This window comes from Ambystoma mexicanum, chromosome 3q, assembly GCF_040938575.1.
Source record: "Ambystoma mexicanum isolate Mex_15411 chromosome 3q, UKY_AmexF1_1, whole genome shotgun sequence".
NCBI classification, from domain to species: Eukaryota; Metazoa; Chordata; class Amphibia; order Caudata; family Ambystomatidae; genus Ambystoma; species Ambystoma mexicanum.
This window is the reverse complement of record NC_090926.1, coordinates 1,242,203,605-1,242,216,005: the sequence shown is the minus strand read 5'-3', so window position 1 is coordinate 1,242,216,005 and position 12,401 is coordinate 1,242,203,605. Positions and strand designations below refer to the sequence as shown.

General features: G+C 48.6%; 1 protein-coding gene across 12 annotated transcripts in view; it reads right to left on the bottom strand.

The window, feature by feature from the left end:
• Positions 1-12,401, bottom strand: part of NFIX (nuclear factor I X) — a 2,606,865-nt gene that overhangs the window by 1,697,429 nt on the left and 897,035 nt on the right. The gene's annotated exons all lie outside the window — the stretch shown is intronic.

The window sequence follows — 12,401 nt, the reverse complement described above, 5'->3', positions numbered from 1 at the left end:
CCGAAGTGGTTCCCAGGCGCTCTGGCAGATCTGCAAAGGAGAGTGTGATGAAAGTGGGAGTGGGGGTGTTAGTAGGGTGTAGCGGGAATAGGAAAGTGAATCTGATGCTTTGTCTGGACTACTTGGGTAAAAAAGTCGGGTTAGTATGTAGAACAGCCTTGTCCTTGTGAAACGTCAAATAGGGCGGTTTTACGGAAAACACTTGTATTTCCCCCACTCGCCTGGAGGAAGTTATGGCCACCAAGAATGCAGTTTTCCAGGAAAGATGTTTAATTGATGCTTGATGCATGGGCTCAAATAGTGGCTTCACGAGTCTTGCGAGTAGCACATTGAGCTCCCATGCTGGAGCTTGGCGACGGACAGGTGGAAAAGACCGGAACAGCCCACACATAAACTCCTTTACCAGCCGGTGATACCACAGGGATGGCACCCCTGCAATGCGGTTGTACCTGGAGATCACTGCTAGGTGCACCTTAATGGAAGAATGTGTTAAACCAGACTGAGCCTGGGACAACAGAAATGGCAAGAGATCCTCTGGTCGGATGGATTGAGGTTGCAAGTCGTTGGTTTTTGCACCATACGTGCTTTTGCACGTTTCCACATGCTCTTGTAGCATTTCAACGTGGACAGAGATCTAATGCTTGCCAGGATCGTATGGCAATATTACGGAAGGTACAGAGCCCTGAACTCTAGGAACACAGGAGCCAGGCCGTCAGATGGAGGGAGGCAGGGTCGTGGAGCAGTACCGCTCCCTGATTCCTGGGCAGGAGAGAATGGTGTAGGCTGCTTGAACGGTATTGCTGACGAGAGGGCAAGGAGGTCTGAGTACCAAAACTGTCTCGGCCATGCAGGAGCCACTAACATCAGTTTGCACCGATACAGTCTGAAGGTGTGTAGGACTCGAGACACCAGAGGAATCAGGTGAAATACATTAAGAAACTTCCGTTCCCATGGAAATTCAAAATCATCCCCCAAGTCCTCCGGATGGGGGAAGCGGCTAGCAAATGTCTTGCAGTGACTGCTGTTGTGGGTGGCAAAGAGGTCCATCTCCGGGATGGCCCACTTTTGAAACTAAAAGTGAAGCTGGTCGTTGTGCAGTTCCCACTTGTGGCAAGAGCTTAACTCCCTGCAGAGGGACTCCGCCAGAGTGTTCTGAATCCCTGGTAGATGAAGGGGAATGTGAAACCTGCCCCGTTGTAGAGCCCAATGCCACAGGGCTTGGGCCTCCCTGGAAAGCTGTGGGGACCTTGTTCCTCCTTGTTTGCAGACATAAAACCTCGACATTGCGTTGCTGGTGTAAATCCGTACCACTTTTCCCCTCAAACTTCAAGGCCCAAAAAACTGCTAGTGCTCCAGCAGGTTGATGTGCTGGCTCTTTTCCCGCTCCGACCAAAGGCCCCTGGTATGTTGGTCTTGACAGTTGGCCCCAGCCCTCCAGTGAAACATCTGTCGTGACTGTGGCCTGATGGTCTGGCAACCTTAAAGGGCCCCCTTGCACCAGATGTTCCCTCACTGACCACCAGCAAAGGCTCTGTCTGAAAACCAGTGTTATGGCAATGTGATCGTCCCAGGACCCTGAGCCTTGGATCCAGAGGGCACCCAGGAATTCCTGCACCGACCTCATGTGTAACCGGCAGTTGGTGATCAGCGGGAAGCATGATGACAACATGCCAGGCAGGGATTTGTAGTTGCGGACTGGCGTTACCTGGGCACTGTTGAGACAGTGCACCTTGTGTAGAAGAGCTGGCACCCTTTCGTCTGAGGGTCTGGCGGTGCAAGTTTGGTGTCGAGCCTTGCTCTGAGATAAAGTGCCTGTTGAGATGGAACCAGTCACGACTTTGGGAAGTTGATGGAGAAATCCAGTTGCTGTAGATGGTGGTGGCGGTGTTGGTTTCTGCCAGCGGATAAGAAGGGGCTCTTACTAACCAGTCGTCTAGATACGGGTAGATGTGAATGGCCCTCCGCTGCAGGTGAGCCACTACTAGTGCAAGGAATGAAAGGGCCTTGAACTGATAATGTACTCCTGCCACGAGCCGTAGTGTCGGTGTGAGAGACAAATAGGGATGTGAAAATAGGTGTCCTCAAGGTCGATTGACGTCAAGAAATCTCCTTTTAGTAGCTGGGACAACACCTTTTGTGAAATCTCCTTTTAGTAGCTGGGACAACACCTTCTGTAGCATGACCATGCGGAACATTTGCGCCTTCAGTAACTTGTTGAGCACCCACAGATCTAATATGGGCCTCCAACACCCTGACTTGTTGTGCAGTGACCTTTTCCTTACCCGGAAGTAGTGGGAGTATAATCCTGTGCCCAGCTTGTCCTTGGGAACCTTTGCCACTGTGCCCTTCAGCTGCAGAGCTCACACTTCCTAAAGCAAGAGGTGTTGCAAGTTTTTTGGTTTGTGTGTGGGAGGAATGTCCGGTGGATAGTCCACGAACTCCAGCGAGTGGCCCTTCTGGAGGAGGCATAGCACCCATTTGTCGGTCGTGATGTGTGTCAATTCTAAGACGAACCCTGACAGTCGTCCTCCCACAGGAGTGCTGAAGTGGGAGGGCCTGGCCCTAGACTAGTCATGCTTGTTTGTCGGACTGGCCCTGTCATAGCGCCCTTTTTCTGAACAAAAGGACTGGCACCTTTGCTGTAGTGTGCCCAAGGAGCAAGCAGTTTCTGTGTACGGTTTTATGGACTGTAAGACCTCATCCACCTTCTTCCCAAAAAGGGCAGATCCGTCACAGGGCATATCCACAACCCTGGACTGGACATCGGGTCAAAAATCTGTGGCCTTGAGCCAACCCTGCCTACGTAGGACTGCTTCATTCCCAGGCTGGGGAAAACCAGTGTTGGCGGTGTCCACAGAGACCTTAATGGCATGGTCTGATGCCAACTCCCCTTCATGGTAGACGTCCAAGGGCTCTTGCTTCTGGTCATCCAGCAGGTACTCCAGCAAGGGACCCAACTTGTACCACAGCTCGTGATCGTAACGTGCGAGTATGCCCATCGCATTAGCCACCCTGATAGTCGTGGCTGCGGCGGTAATGATCTTCATCCTGAAGGCGTCAAGGCATTTGCCTTCCCCGTCTGTGTGAACGGAGCAGGATGACAATGGGTTAGCCAACCTTTCTCTGGCTGGTGCTTAGACAACGGAGTCTGGTGTGGGTTGGGTGCAGAGGCCGGCGATAGCACTCTCTGGGGCTCTGTACTTTTTGTTGAACCAGTCTCTTTTAGCCAGGGCAGTTGCAGGATGCACCAAGGTGATCAGGCTATCCTCCCAGACCTCTTCCAACCGCAGGATAGACAAGACAGATTTCCTGTGCTGCTCTCTGCGTTGGTACAGCACACTCTCCTTTCGCAGCTCCGCTTGCGCAAGGCCGAACATTGTGGCCACCCTGGACATGAGCGCATGGAAGGTCCCTATATCATCAGGGGGTGAGTCACTGAGTGGAACGTCATCTGGGTCCCCATCAGCTCTGATGAAATCGTCAAATTTATCAGTGTGGGTCGTGTGTCCCACTGTATCTGTCCCAGTATCCGACAGCCTCTGCGGTACTGACTGGCGCTTACCCCTTCTGGCGAGACAAGGGATGTTATCCATGTCCTTGGAAGGCCCCGGGACATCTGTGCGAGGTCGCCTGATAGGTTCAGTAACCTGAGCTGGTGCAGGCAGACGTTGTTGCATGGTTGCCACCAGAGCGGTTAAAGTCGATAAAATGTCCAGTGATGTCTCCTTGTGGAGGCAGCAATGGCTCTGGTAGGTTGAATGAGTTCAATGCAGAGCGGGTAAATACGGTAGCCTGATCAAGTTTGCCTCACCCTGTGGTGAACTCTGGGAGGTGATGTCCTGCATGCTGGCGACAATAGCAGTGACATGATGGCCTCCTCCTCTGCTTCCTCCACATCTGATTAGGATAGACTTAGCTCTGACACCACAATACCACCCGGCAGCAAGGCCACCCCTGATGCCTTCAACGATGAAATGGTAGTCGTGGTCGTTGATGACTTTGTTGACGGTCGTGGCGAGGTAGTCGTGGCCCTCGACGGCTTTGTTGATGGGGTGCCATTGGACGCTGTTGATTGCCCTGGGGTAGACGACCTGCAGGGAGGCTTGGTCGTCGACGATGATGGCCTTGTCGATGATTTCGACGACAAGCCTGTTTTGGCCCCTGAAGGCGAAGAGTGGCCACCAGACTTTCTTGTGGATTTAGAAGACGTTGCCTCCCTGTGGCAATGGAAAGGGCCTTAGCTCTCCTCCTCTGCCGAAAACCCTTGGGCACTGACCTTTGGTGAAGAGCGGTCCTTGTGCAAGGATCTGGGCTCATCGCTGGAGGTGTCTTTATGCCTCCTCTTGCTGGCAGCCTGGACTTCATGTGACCTAGACCTCTTACTAGAGGTGGTTCACTGGGCCATCCTGCACTGCCGTAACGAGGCATTGCTCCGTACCGAAGCAGAGTCAGAGGCCCCGCCCGCGTCGTCCAGGTGATGATCCCTCAATGTCTTGTTTGAGAAAGACTGGCTGATTTTGCAGTCCTGGATGACATGGTGAGGATGAACGCAGTAGAGGCAGTCATTGTGGTGATCATCCACGTAGAGATTCTTCAGTCCAGAGCGTGCAGGCTCTTACTCGTAGGTTCCACCATGAGGGAGGCCCAACTGCGCAGACAAAGCTTCGTCAAAGATTAACGGTGGTGGAATCGGTCCACGGAGGTTGCAGTCATCGCCAATGACGGTCGTCGAGTAGATGTCGAAAAATGTATATTTTTACATTCCAAATGTATTCATAGAAATGTTGAAGAGATGATTTTTGAGGACTCCCTACACTAACCTGCGGTACAAAATCTGAAGATGGCCGACAGGGGAGGTGTTCCTATTGGCTGTGAGCAGTATGACCCAAAATTACTATGATAGAACACAAAGGTTTTCAGTTTAAGTTTAAACTGCTCTATGTTACAGAGGATTCCCAGCCTGACGCAGGGGAATATTCACTGCATGTAAATCTATGAAAGATCCAATGCTGGTGAGATGGTATTAAGGGCCTTCTTGAGTTTAGTTCACATCCTTTAAGAACCCTGCTACCAAACAGTGGCGACTCATCTGTAAAGTCTGACAGGGCAGTGCCATCCCAGAAATTATACAGGAGCCAGAAGGACAATCCAAGTGAAAATAATAATAGAGGGGCCAGAATGGAGGCCCATTGAAATGTAAGGGATCTCTCAGCTGCACCAGGCTGCTGAGGAAGCACTGATGGGTGGCCGATGTTACTGGATATTTGGTATCCCATTTGTGTGCAGTGCTCCATGCTTCATGCGGCATCAACATTACAGCTCAGGGGCCTGCGCAGGAAACAGGATTTAGGGAGCGGGGTTGATTGACATGTCTGCCTGCTTGACTATATCCTAATGGCAAGCTAGGAGCATGCAGTTCTGAGGCAGGCTGGCGTAGCAGATAAACTAAAATGAAATGTCTGTGTGAATACAATGGGCTATATTTGTTTATGTGCTAATTGCTTGTGTGTGCATATATGCATAAAGAGGGGTGAGGTGATCTGATTCAGGCAATGCTGGCATATACTGTGAGCACCAACATCAAGAAAGTGTGAAAGATTGCATATAGTGTGGTCACCAACAACATGAAAGTGTTTTAAAGTGGCAATGATGACATACATTGTGGACACCAGCATCATGAAAGTGTTCTGTAGTTGTAATGATCACTTATACAATGACATATAATTTGGCACCAGCATGATAAAAGAGTTTTACAGTGGCGATGATCACATATATTGTGGCTGCAGGGGTCTGTAAATGAGGACATCTTGCAGACACAGCACCATGAACATGTTTTACAGTGGCAATGCAGACATGTACTGTGGGCACCTGTGTCATGAAAGGGTTTTATAGCAGCAATGATGACATATATAATGTGGGCATAAGCATCATGGAAGTGTTTTACATTGGCAATGCTGACCTATATTGTGGGCAACAACATCATGAACATGTTTTATAGTAGCAATGCCAACATATTTTGTGGATACAGGCATCATGAACATGTGCCGTACAGTGCTGTTGCCAGCATTTAATGTGGACAAGGGCATCGTGAATCTGTGTTGTAAAATGCTCCTAGATATTGTTGATGAGCTGGCGTCTGTTGGATGTTTTCATGTGTTATACTACAGAAACAGTTTTTCAAAAAGAAAAAATCTCTTAAAAGGCACCATTTCAAAATATGATTTTCAATGTTTTTATGGAGAGGGACCCTCCTTTTTTTCCTAGGTTCATTCATACTTCCTTGCTACATTTCGTCATTCATACCAGTTCATGAGAAGTATTTATGCCCCTCCTTTGAGCAAATTCACTAGTGGCCACAGCCCTAAACTATTCTCTGCTACTCTAAATGTTAAGCCAGTAGTTAATAGTATGTTGTAAGGAATGTTCTCCTCCCGTGTTGCCAACTAATGTATGCCTGCAATGCTTACCAATGTACAGTGCCCCACTGATTGCCAGAGGTAGGATCTCAGACACTAAATAATTAGTTATAGTTTTGTTTATTTATTTATTTATAACATTTTTGTAGCACCCAAACCCAAGGGTATCACGGTGTGCGGTACAGTAAGCAACACTAGGGAACAGCAGAGGAAGCAAGCATTAATCATACTTATCAAAGAGCCAGATTGTTTTACTTTGCATATGATTGTTCACGTCTGATGGCTGTTGGAAGAGTGCTCCATAGGGTAGGTGCAGTATAACCAAAGCTGACCCACCTGCTCTTTTCCTTTTGTAGTGGGGGTGTGCAGTGAGATACTGGAGCTAGATCTTAAAGAGCGCACCAGTAGTTTCTAAGTGAGACAATTGTTGAGGTAACAAGAACCTCTTTGTAGGTGCACTGGCACACAGTGGATAAAGGTTTAAAGTCATTGATTGGCAGCTAGTGTGCCACACGTCTAGTTGCCGAGATGTGGTCAGATTGTTCTAGTCCAAGATTTTTCTAGTCCAAGGGTGGAGCGCAGGTCTTTATTCTGCAGAAGTTGTAGTTTAGCCAGGTTGTGTGATGAGGTGCCCATGAGGAGAGAGTTACAGTAATCGATTTTGGACAGAATAAGTGCTCATGCCAGTGTGAGGCAGTTGAGTGGTGACAGAAATTGCCTGCTCAAGGATATGCATCTGGAGGTGTAGGCAGTGGAAGAGCCTAGGGAATTAATATGCCTTGCCATGGTTAACTCTGTATCCAGGTGGACACCCAGTGTTTTAACCTGTTTAAGGACTCGGATGACCGTGACATCAATGCAGAGAGCGCTAAATGCTGTGTCAAGGGTTTTCAGTCTAAAGGGAGAGCCCACAATAAGGAGTTAGGTTTTATCATCATTTAGACAAAGGTTGTGAGTGGACATCAAATTTGGTATAGTGCTGTAGACTGAGCTGAAAATGGTGCTATCTGCGGCATGGCTCCCTGCGATGAGGATGAACAATTCAGTATTGTCGGCAAAATTAGTGTAAATGATCCCCAATGAGTTTAGGAGGTCACACAGTGGCTTAGTTTAAGTGTTGTGAAGTGTGGGTGAGAGGCAGGAGCCTTGTGGGACACCTATGGATGCGAGGATGGGGTCAGCCATAGCCTCTCCAATGAATACCCTTGTGGTACGTTCGCTGAGGAAATAATGGATCCACGAGTTAGCTTCAGGGGAGAAGCAGAAATGCTGACTGAGGTGGCACAAAGGGTGTTTGCAGTTTGAGTGTTTTAGTGACAAGATGGGAGCTAGCACCTGTTCTGTGTGACCTGTTCAAACTTGAAAGGGGGTGTAGAAGGAGGAAGGGCCAAGCTTGGGCGGTCAATGTGTTATGTGTGTGGGCTTTGGTGGCCAGTAAGGATTTTTTGCAATGATTTTGTCACAGAGTGTCTTAATTTTATGATATAGGGCGTCTTGTATGGTAGTACACCAGGCCTTATTAGTAATTACAGTAGACTTGGGAATGGGGGTTCAGGTTCTCTCAAGATGGAGATTAGCTCTTCAGAATTAGAGCCTGCGTTGGAGAGTCGAGCGTTGTAAAAGTTGCCTTTGAGAGTGACTATAGCTGTCTTGTGTATGGGAAGCAGAGGCCAGAGGTTTACATTTGGTCGGGGAAGGCTGCATCGGTGCTGAAAGGTTCCTTTGTTTCTGTGTAAGCTGACAGGCTTCTCTGTGAACCATGAGTTGTTAGGCTTGTGGGGTTTAGGTATGGGTTTAGGTATTTTGGAGGTGAAGATTGCATGCTGATCCATAGTGTGGAGGAGGCAGGCGTGATACTGGTTGGCAATGTCATGTGGGTTTAAAGTGGTGGGCAAGGATGTGCCGTTGAGCAACTCCTGGAGTGTAGTCTTCATTGCATCATGGGTCAATTTGAGAGTATTCCAGACACGCACTAGGCACAGGGCTGGAGTGTGAGTAGAGTGCAGAGTGGTGAGGGAGAGATTAAAATGAATGAGGAAATGTTCAGACCAAGCTCTGATCTGTAAAGAAGATTTCGCAATGAGTGCTACACCTCCTCCTATAGCATTGAGGAGGTCTGCCCTAAAAATTGTATAATTGGGAGGGATGGCTAGGGAGGCGAGTGGACAGACGCGTCATCATGGAGCTAAGATTCCCTGGTGGCCAGAATGTCTAATTGATGTTCCAATAACAGGTTGTGAACATCGATAGCATGTACTCCAAGAGAGCAAACATTTATAAGTGCACATTTTAACATGTCAGGTTGGTAAGCTGGGGGTTAGGTGCTGGCTTGGGGAGATCCTGTTGTACATCGTTGGTGGGTGGTTGGGAGGGGGTTGAAGTGCGAGTGCTAAGTCTGGTAAATCTGCTGTCCCCTAGTGAGGGGAGTGAGGGTTTGGGGGCAGTGGACATCTGCACAGATGTTTTTGCCTGAAGTCTGGAGAGTCGGGCGGAACCCAAACATGGCTTGGTGACTTGTTTGTTGCATGATGAGTGATACTGGGAGAGGGGCTGGTGGATGGTATGTGTGGATAGAGCGCCTAAGGCAGTAGTGGCCTTGTATAGCGTAATGGGAAGGACATTGGTGGAGGGGTGGTATTTTTTGTGTGTTGGGCATAGTTTCGGTAGCAGGTGGGCATTGTAGGTCAAGTGGTAGCTTGTGCTCTTTACCAAAGCATGGTTTGGGAGTAGGGCTGCTGTGAAGGAGGTCAACTGTGGTAGGTGTAGGGTCACGTTTGACTTTGTGCATGGATAAGGCACTGGGTAGCATGTGAGTGGAGGTTGCTAGATATGCAGGTGCCTGGCTGGTTGTAAAGTAGGAACACCGAGCGGATTGATTCCATAAAGAAGGGCAAGGGATTGGAGCAGCAAGTCTGGTGTGGTAGTGGTTTGAGGCCACTGTTAAGCTAAATGCCGTCCAAGGGTATTAGGAATCTAGTAGAGCAAGGAAGCAATGGGTGACAGCAGCGCGGGGGAGGCGCTGAATTGCAAAGTTAAGAGGGGTAGTACAGTATTCGTGTGAGCTAGTGTGCCGTGCCCTGAGCTGTGCCGCGAGCTGGGATATACTGGCCATTCTTGAATAGACAGCAGGAGATTGCTGGGTTGTTGCGGCTCCACCGTGGGTCTATGAGGAGTATGTGTTGCAGGCTCATAGGTCACAGCAAGTGCTAGTGAGCGAGCAAGTGTAGAGTTACTAGCAGGAGCGAGATCGGAGGCGACAAGCAACATGGGAAGGGCTTTTGGCAGGGGAGTAGGTATTGTTGGATGTGTCAGCAGAGTACATCGGCAGGAGAAAGGAAGGCTGGTAAGAAGAGTGTCGGGGGAGGTAACACCGTGAGAAGAGTTGGACGGATAATCAGTGAGTTAAGCAGGTACAGTCGAAGGAAGAGCAGGAGCTCTTCTTACCTTTGAGTGCTGCAGCAAGTCCAGGGCGTTTCTCCGGTGTCTTGTTAAGGCAAACACTTGTAATGGCGCATCTCAGTTTCTTAGAGGCTTCAGGGGTACGGCTGCAACGGCGGCCATGGCGGGACAGGGCCGGGCAGGGGACTCTGCAGTAGGCCTTTAAAGGGGGCCGGTGTCACTCCCTGGGGACACCGTTTGCTAGCAAATCAGAGGTCGGCAGGGGCAGGCAAAAAGAGAGGCATGAAGCTGGTGAGCCAGTCACGGCCATCAGATTGGCCATTTTAAACAAAGGAATAAAGGCCAAGGGGGTTTACCTGCGACTCTGATCCCACTTGGTGGGCATCCAGGAGGCACTCTGGTGCCTCGGTCATCATTCTGCTGGGCTGGACAGAGGACTCTGCAGTAGGCCTTAAAAGCGGGCCTTTAAAGGGGGCTGGCATCAACCGTCGGCTCCCTGGGGACATCCTGTTTTCATGTACTGTCTTGTAGATAATAGTGTATATGTATACGAGTTAGAGTTGAAATGTACACTGCACCATGATTTGTGCTTTTGTTTTTTTTCACACACAGGCTATATTTTATGCTTAGTTTGTATAAAGCTAAAGGGTGTCAATAAACATCATCATAAAAAAGAAAAAGAAGTGCCAGCTTCTGATACCAAAGAACAGAAAGAAAAATAAATGCACATGCTGGGAATCCCATTGATTACCAAGAAGGTAAGCCACTAGAACTTCCTGGATCCCTAGACTGTGAAATGACGTGCTCCGAGAACATCTGAAAAGAATATGTGACCAACCGCAAGTAAAGGAATGATGAAGTCATAGCACAAGGGTGGAAAAATCATTTCGTTTTACTAAATGCAAGGGTTGTCAGGATTGGCTTTCATGGTTTGTGTTGAGATTCAGAACCCAGTATCCCAGGATTCCATGATTCGGTCAGTCTTGGCTGTTTCACTTCTTCTTGAGAATTTTGCTACTCACTATCGCAACATATATTATTTTCGCAACCCGTGTTTACTTTCCCTGTTATTTGCTCTGGAATCTTGAACTCAATTTCGCAGTATGCAGTAATTTGCTCCGGGAGTCTTGGCTCACTTTGTAGGGCGCAGAATCTTCAGAGCCAGTGGGAACTTACACGTCTTCTCCGCAAAAGGCAGCAAATGATTTCCTCAACTTTCACTGAGGATCCCAGCCGCTAGTGCTCTCAGCAAGTGATTCTCTTAGCTGGCTCTCCGACTTCGAAGTCAGTTTTCCAGTGTGTTACAGCGATTCCTTGTCCCCATTAGGATCCTGGACTCAGTCACATAGTGATCACCATAATACCCGAAATTGATTCCCTCGTTTTGCTGTGGTACATTGGACTCAGTGTCCCAGTATGCAGCGATTATCATGGCAGATTCCCGCTATTCATAATTTTCCTCACACTTGCATCATTCTCTTAGGGGCACTGGTCTCAGTGTCCCAGTATGCAGCAGCTGCACAGCAAGTTTTCTTTGTTGTCCCTTTCCTGGAAGGTGCTTTGGACACCTCTCGCCTGGTTCCTCTCTGCAGCTCTTTGGATCGCTCCCTTACTCGTGTTCTTCTTTTCCAACCAGATGCTTTGGGCCGTGCAGCATTACTCCTGGGTTCTCTCCCCCTTCTCACTCTATCTGCGTTTGGGTGTGTGTGTGTCTAGGCTCTGCCCCCACCTCTCCTCAGACTGTGGTCTTCACTTTCTTCTCTTTCTCTCTCATTGGGCCCTCTGTCCAGAGTGGGATAAGGCCTCCTATGGTAGTACTGGTCTCAACGGCAGCGACTTAAGACTCCTAACTGCCCCGCTCTTGCTTGCTGTCAGGCCTTCGTGTTCAGCAGGGTTTTCTTTCTCTTCGCCATCTGTCTCCACAGTGTTTGTTTCCGGCAATGGATGGGCCTGATGGTGCTGGCCTTGATTTGTTGTTACTTCATTTCTACATTTTTTATTACATTCTGCATTTCTTTCTATCACCCTCTCCCCTGTCATTTGAGTGGAGGTAACCCCACCATACACCACCTGAACCCCTTACTCCCACCCCTGTAAGTAATGCTTGCGCTGATCCTCATGTAGTTTTAGCACTGTGAAGCAGAGTTTCCTAATCATTTTTGTAATGCTAGGCTTCATGAAAGGCCATACAGCATGACAGTGAAGTGGACAGCTAGCCTCGACATGCCGCTCCCTTTGCTGGTGCTGCAGATAATGGTGGCCATCCCTACCTCTCGCAGACCACTTAACTTTGGATTTAAAAGGATATATATGTCCTATTTATTACGAAGACTAAGGTGACTAAAGAGACTGAGCCTGAGAATCCATGGTTAGGCCCACAGGAAATATCACTACATGCTGCATTCATCCGACGTACTATGGGTAACCTCCGGAAAACAACATTATTACGAAAGTCAATAAAAAAAAGTATATTTATCTAGACAAACTTAATAACAATAAAAAAGATCATGTGATATTGCACATGGGGATGAACAGCAAGTAGTACTGCTGTAAACCAAGCTGTACCGTGCGCGGGTACCCAATGAT